This window comes from Thalassophryne amazonica, chromosome 7 (assembly GCF_902500255.1).
Source record: "Thalassophryne amazonica chromosome 7, fThaAma1.1, whole genome shotgun sequence".
Taxonomy (NCBI): Eukaryota; Metazoa; Chordata; class Actinopteri; order Batrachoidiformes; family Batrachoididae; genus Thalassophryne; species Thalassophryne amazonica.
In genome coordinates this window covers 85,741,060-85,749,278 of record NC_047109.1, presented here as the reverse complement: position 1 = coordinate 85,749,278, position 8,219 = coordinate 85,741,060, and positions in this window count along the sequence as shown.

The following is an 8,219-nucleotide window of genomic DNA, read 5'->3' as shown; positions in this document are numbered from 1 at the left end:
GCGGGGTCGTAGTGAGAAACGAGTGACGTCATCCGGTATTCACATACAGTGGGCGGGGCACGAATAGAATAGAACAGAATATTGATTATGTCGAATTATAATTAGGAAGGTTTAAATGCAGAGGGCAAGTTTCGTTGTATGAATGTACAATGACAATAAAGGCCCTGATTATAATATTATTATTAATATGCATATGTCAGGGACATAAATGAGCGAAGCTCGTTAGCATCTCACTATGTAATTTAGGTCCATCAGACTTTATTTTGAGTAAATGCGTCAGGGGAGCATTAGCATGGCAAAAACCTTTCAGCTTCTGGGGGGGAGGGGTGTCTGCCCCCCATACCTCTCACCTTTTTAAGCATTTTTCGTTTTTTGCTTTTCAGCTGACCCCCCTCATTACAGCCCTCTTAACCCCCCTGCCACTTTAAGCATTTTTTTAAATGTAGATGTAAATTAATATTCAAAGTTTTCAGGTAGTTGACAGTAGGGCTGTATAATATGGCCAAATTATCGTATCACAATATTGTCATATAAAGTGTCATGTAAATGTCACTTATATACATGCTGTCCATATTCTTGAGCCGCTTAGGTGGGTAGGGAGAGTTCCCATGGGATAAAAAAGCTTTTCAACCTACCATCCCTGGTTCTCAAGACCAGGCACCTAAGTGGCTCTACTCTCTCTCTCTCTCTTTAAGATATTTAGGTGTACCTTTTAGTAAACACTAGTAGAGTTCCACCTTAGATGTGGAATGTATAATAAAAGATATACGTTACTGAATTTTCATATCAAGATGATATACAATATGACTATGATTTGACACAAAGTGCAGGAACAGTGAAAATTAAACATTCTTAAACAAAACAGTAATAATACCACACTCATTTTGCACTCATCATAAGGTTAGAATACTGTGCCCTCCAAAAGTATCGGAACACTTGGAATTTCACACATTTTAAATTGTTTATGCCATTTTAAATACAAGAAATACAAAAAAAAAAAAGAATAAAAAAGAATAAAAACAATCTTCCTCAAACTCAAACTGAAAGCAAATCTCTAAAACTTGATAAAACCTGTGAATAATAATCAGTTTTATTGCCAGCTTTCTTTAGACAAGTCAGTGGATGGGAACATGAACATTTCCAAGTCACTGAATGTCTTGGATTTTATTTACATCAGTTATGAAGAAATACAAGTTTCTTTCACCAAAACATCAAATCTAGGCTTTCATCTCAAATGTACTTTGTATCAAATTGTAGCTGAACTTTTAGTTATTCTTTTTAAGAAAATCCTCCTTCAATCCACCACTTCATCAGGAAGCTGGATTTTATATTTTTAATTAATTTATATCATGTTGTAGAGATTTGCTTTCAGTTTGAGTTAAGGAAGATAACTTTAGAAAAAAAAAATTATTTGAAATGGAATAAACAAATTAAAATGTGTGAAATACCAAGTGTTCCAATACTTTTGAGGGCAACTGAGAAACAGTGAGGAGCAGCAACTTACATCTCATATATAGTGCAGCAGATAAGAGAATATTTAGAGTGGAATCCTGCAAATGGTGATACAAGCATCAAATTTGGCACAAATAATCCATAGACATTAACTCTTTAAAAAAAAAAAAAACTGATTGGCCACTTGAATTTTCAAGGCAGCCAGGTAAGGGTCAATTGAAGAATTACAAAAGGGTCAAAATTAAAAGATGCGCCGATCATATAGAAAACTACATCGCATTATTTGCCTGCTGATAAAGATTCCAAAAAGGTATAGTTTGGACAATCTGTGACTGAATGTTATGGAGTTATGAGGTAAAAGCAGCAAGAATGGTGACAAAGGTCAGTTTCAGTTTGTACAGGGATCAGAAGTTAAAGTTACTCCATTAATTTTGTTCCAGCTGTATTTGTGCTAAATTTGATGCTTGTATCACCATTTGAAGGATTGTTTCAGTTATCTACTGCACTAATAAGCCAACAGAGTATGAACCAGCTACTGTCTGTTAGCTTAAACATGTGTATATAAGGCAACCTGAATTAAAGGAGAAATGCTGCTTTTAACAACCTGGACCTCATTCCTGGCATAAAATATGGTTGTTTACTCACCAATATAAGTTTGGTGTGATTAGAAGTTCATAGTTCACATGAGGTGTTTAGTTCAAATCTGAGGCAAACATTTTTCTTCTTCTACTAAGGAGTATTAGAACTTTTTGTGGTACACAGCACCAACTACTGGACAGGAGGAACCTAGCAGTCAATGTGATTCACTAATTTGAAAATGCAGATCTTTCAACCAGACGTGTGGTGCAATGACATGTCAATCATCTGTGTCCAATCAAATTTCAGGGGAGTCCAGTGAAACCCTCGCCTCCGCTATAGCTCCACCCATGCCAGGAAGTGTTCAACATTGGACATTTCCTGTTTCACTGTGACTGAGAATTTGGCACTTCCTGTTTGAGTGTGAGCTTGCCATTGAGTTCCCTCGAGATTCCATGGGATCTGGTCTGTCAATCCAGGAAGCATTTGACATTTGAACATTTCCTGTTTTACTGTGGACTTGAATTTTGGCACTCCCTGTGTAGGATGCCCTGTACCATGAGTGAGCTTTGCGCCGCTGCATGACGCCTAGCTCATATTATTATTGTTATTATATGACAGTACCAATCTGCTTAAATCTAGAATTATGTTTTATTGTGACTGTGTAGCTAGTATGATCATAATATAGTAATATATTATGCTATAATGTAGTAACAACTTTTCCAACGTTTGCACAGCTGACAAAGAAATGGCTTTTATCAAAGCAAGTTTGCACCCACCACTGATGAATGTATGTGTATGAGAGTGTGGGCACGTGAGAGCACAGAGTGCAGGTGTCTGAAAAGTATGATTTGTATATATGATGTATGTATGTGCCTATGTGTGAGAGTATAGCGTGAAGATGTTTGAAAAGTGTGACTATATATATATATATATGATGAGTGTGAGTGTGAACAAAGTGGTATCTTTTGTGTATGTCTGTGAATTGATAAAATGTTGAACGTTTTTATGAATGGTATACTTGAGGGGCAAGGTATATGTTTACAGTATGAATAGTTTTTGTGCTAAATGGATTTTCTTTTCACTAACAAACTCTGTCACTTATAGTTAGACATCAACCTGTCCAGGGACTACAGGTGGAAATTAATATTTTTGCTATAACCTGGCACAATGCATCTTTCCTGTTTTTTAGGTCAATGTATTATTGTGCACTGTCCCTGAGAAATAAAATCATACCATACCATACCAGTAGCAATATGGTCAAATATAGTAAAACACTTTATAGCAAATATGTGAATATGAATATAGTGCTAGAGTCCAAGTATAATCACAATCTAATAACTTATTCATTCATTCATCCATTTTCTGAGGCTTATCCAGGTCCAGGCCATGGTGGCAGCAGACTAGGCATGTCATGCCACACTTCCTTATCCTTGATCAAGTCCTATAACTCTTCCCAGAGGATCCCGAGGCATTCCCAAACCAGCTGGGAGATACAGTATAATCCCCCCCAGTGTGTCCTGGGTCTTCCCTGGCGCCTCCTCCCAGTTGGACGTGCCTGGAAGACCTTCCAAGGGAGACAAGCAGGGGGCACCCTCACCGGATACCCAAACCACCTCAACCGGCTCTTTTCAGTGCAAAGAAACAGTGGCTCTACTCTGAATCCCTCTGGGATAGTCAAGCTTCTGACCCATTTCAAGAATGTAAGTGAAGCAGCAGGACCTTCGTGGCCGGGACGACGGTGGGGGATCGAACCCACGCGGCTCGCACCAAAAGACCGTTCCTCTACCAGGTCAGCCAAAGGGGAACTCCCCGTTAACCAAGCTAGCGGGAACGTCTTTTCAATTAGGACCCGGGACTTTCATCCCGCTACACATCTCCCCACCATTTTTGACTTCGTCCCGAAGTCACAGGTGCATGTTAACATACTCTGTGACCCACATCCTGTTCGTGACGGCAGATTGAAGCAGCAGGACCTTCGTGGCCGGGACGACGGTGGGGGATTGAACCCACGCGGCTCGCACCAAAAGACCGTTCCTCTACCAGGTCAGCCAAAGGGGAACTCCCCGTTAGCCAAGCTAGCGGGAACGTCTTTTCAATTGGGACCCGGGACTTTCATCCCGCTGCATAAGCACAAATACCCAACGGAGGAATCTCATTTCCATCACTTGTGTCCAATGACCTGATTCTTTTTGTGTTTTGTTTATGCCCATAGGTAAGCATACGAGCGTAAATTAAACTGCTAATTTGAGAGTGTCGCTTTCTAGCTCAGCTCCTTCTTAAATGGACTGCATTTATATAGCGCTTTTCCATCTGCATCAGACGCTCAAAGCGCTTTACACATCAAATACCTCACATTCACGCCAATGTCAGGCTGCTGCTATGCAAGGCGCCCACTACACACCAGGAACAACTAGGGGATTAAGGACCTTACCCAAGGGCCCTTAGAGATTTTACAGTCAGGCTGGGATTTGAATTGAGGATCCTCTAGTCTGAAGCCCAACGCTTAACCACTAGACTATCACCTCCCCTTCTTCATCACGATGGTCTGCTACAGCCTTCCATAAGAGACTGTAAAACCATTGAGAAACTTATAATTCAGAAACAGAACCTTCATATCAGCTCTGTCATTCACAAGAATCCGATGGAGGGAGTTCACCAGTGGTGCCTTGCAATCAAGTCTCCTGCTTATATTTAAAGCACCAGTAGAAAATAAAACAAAACAGAAACAGGTCTCAACATCCACCACACACAGGACAGGTGTAATCACTGCAGTGTCATGCAAATGAAAATGGGCGGTCTGAGCCTCCTCCAATACACAGGTCAACAGACAACATTAGACCAAAAGTAAGATTTTAACCTGTCCTGAAATGTTCTCTTTGTCAATATACATAAAATAACTGTATTTGTCTTGAGAAATCAGCTTCTATTCTCTTTATGGCCACACAAAATGGTTTTGATGATTCACTCTGGCCTTTGGGGTGGAAGTAGACCTTTAGATAAACAGATGGAATACCCGAGAAGACATTTAAAAAACAGCCCAACGGTCAAACAAATCTGAGTGTGAATGCTTTAATAATCAGAACTTAAACAGGAACAATGTGGCAGCTGAACATGGAGCAGATGTAGAAACATCTTAATGGTTCATGAATCAGAATGCTGTTAACAGTCCTGCAGCAAAGAAGCCAAAGCTGGAGATGATGTAGCCACCTAGATGTCCAGCTTGCTTCTTCTGGAAGACATCCTCCATTTGTTTGACTTCATTTTTATGGAGTTGTCTCAGGGCTTCCTGCTCCTCACTGTGGACGTGTTGCTGGGATTCCAGCTGCCGTTTAAGCTCCTCTTTATAAAACTCTGGTTGAGATGCCAGCTGGTCTCCACAAAAATGTCTGCAGGGCTACCAGGTCTTCCATAAAGTCCATAGTTCAAATGAGGTGTTCAGTTCAAATCTGAGGCAAACATTTTCCTTCTTTTACTAAGGTGTATTAGAACTTTTTGTGGTACACAACACCAACTACTGGACAGGAGGAACCTCGCAGTCAATGTGACTCTAATTTGAAAATGCAGGTCTTTCAACCAGACGTGTGGTGCCATGACATGTCAATCATCTGTGTCCAATCAAATTTCAGGGGAGTCCAGTGAAACCCCGGCCTCAGCTCTAGCTCCACCCACCATAAAGTGCTTCTTAAATTCAGCCATCTGTTGAAAAGTCTCCTTCATGTCAACCAGTTCTGCCCTCAGCCTCTCTGTTTCATGCTCCATCTCCACTGATCTCTGCACTTTGTCCTCCTGAGGCTGTTTTCTCTCTCTGGCTTTATCGTGTCCTGTGACGCTGTTTTGTGTCTCTGGTTTAGTCTTGTTCTGAAGCTTTGTGATGTTGTTAAATGTGCAAAAAGCTTTTGGATTTTTTTTTTCAATTTATTTTTGTTTATGTAGCGCCAAATCACAACAAAGTTGTCTCAAGGCACTTCACACAAGTAAGGTCTAATCTTACCAACTCCCAGAGCAAACAAACAGGCGACAGTGGTAAGGAAAAAACTCCTCTAGGAAGAAACCTCAAGCAGACCAGACTCAAAGGGGTGACCCTCTGTTTGGGCCATGCTACCAACACAAATTACAAAACAATTCACAAAAAAGAATATACAGGAAATGTTGCTGGTGCACAGAACACAAGGGTTTCAGAAGTACACACTACACCCATGTCTGGATGGAGCCGCACCTCAAACAGAGAGAAAAAACAGAATCAGGTGGCAGAAAGACAACAAATACAGTATAATCTGTCAGCATTAAGCAACAAGTTAGAGGTAGTGTTATTGTACAAAACACAGTGATAATGCCTGGTCAGGTATGACGTCAACCACGCAAGGGCACTCCCAGTAATCCCAAAATGATTCTACAGCTTATCGAATAGAATAAGATGATCCATGGCATCAAACGCAGACTCATTAGCAGGCTTTTAATGAGCCTTTCATTGGATTCAGGTGTGTTGTAGCAGGGAGACAATTTAGAGTGTCAGGAAGTTAGATCTCAAGGACTGAACTTAGGCACCCCTGGTTTAACCTAATGTCTTCTATTTTCTTGTCAAAGTAATCAAATAAATCTTGTGCTGTAAAATGAGCGCGACATACAGGTGGTTGTCCATGAATAAGTGTTGCCACCGTGTCAAACAACAACTTTGAGTTATGCTTGTTTTTGTTGCTCAGAGTAATAGGTCCGCCTTGTAGCCAGTAATGCATGCTTATAGTCTAAGATAGCATGATGCCATGCAAGGTGGAATGCTTCTAATTCAACACTAAAGTCAGCACAGAGTCTTTATGTGCACTTGTTGCTTGTAAATTCAAAGCAGATACTAATTGTTGAACAGAGATGTTTTGAGGTTGGTCTCATAAGTTTCAACAGAAGTGGTCTCTTGCAGCTGGAGCACAATGAGCAAAGGTTCTAAGTGCATAAAAGCAGCTTATATTCACAATATTTTATTGGGCCAACAAACACTCTATTTTATATTTTTGTATAATGTATTTTCTTTTCATGTCTCTTTGCTGTGTGAATCTAATTTAATTTCTTTTAAACTATTGATTCAGATTGGTTGCAGTTTTACAGTAAAATTTTCTCTGACATAGTTGATGTCTGTCTTTTACAACAGTTTGTGACACACTTAAATGAGAATTGGTAGTCTCGCCCCTTGCCATGACCCCATGCATGTGCTGGTGAATATTGAAAATACAGTAGCAACAATGGAAACACATTAGTGAGTTCATCACAACAAGAAGTGGGTAAAGTTCATAAATCCTCATTTATGAACAGCCTTGTACATGTCACCATCATACAGACAAATTGTTGGCAACTACAACCATAGATATACCACATGTATATCACAAAATGAATGTGTAATGAGAAGAAAAATGAAGTGCAAGTTTTAGCACTAACAACCAGTATCTAATAGAAATGGAAATTACTGTAAGACAGCTCCAAATGACAACATGTGGCATAAATAATTTAGAATTTTTAATTATTGTGAAAAATGTGATTTTTCAGATTAATAACCTTAATTGACCTTGACCTTTGACCCTGTTAATATTATGCTGAGACGGTATAGCATTTTACATTTAAAATGTAAATGAAACACACACACACACACAGAGTGATTGCAATAGTCTCGCAAACCCTCTAGGCACTCAACTAATTATCTCTTAAATAGCTGAAAGATTTACTTTTTGCCTCGTCTGTGAGGAAAATTTTGGAACTCACACCTGCAAAGTGAGTTGAGATATGGCATCTTGGCGTTAAGCATTTAAAAAGGCCTATGACATAAACTAGTGTTCATATTATATATAATTGTATGGTGGTTTATTCAACAGATATTTGACATTCTTATCCTACATAAGCTACACTATGTGTCGGACGCGGTCGGACCACCGACCAAGCGTTTGACAGGACCCAGCATGAAATAAGCAGAGCACGGTTCAAAAGATAACAGAATTTAATAATCATAATGAGTGCAGTGATAAACAACCAAAAATGTCCACGGTCTGGTGAGGTGAAAACACGGCGCGCTCTCAGCAGCGCAAACGGTCCGGAGCCACAGCAGTTCGGACCCAGGGACCCCGCCGACACCCCCCAGGTGGCCGCGACAAACCGAGTCTGTGAAGAAAGAAAACATGAGGTGAGTCCAACACTCTCCACCTAGAGAG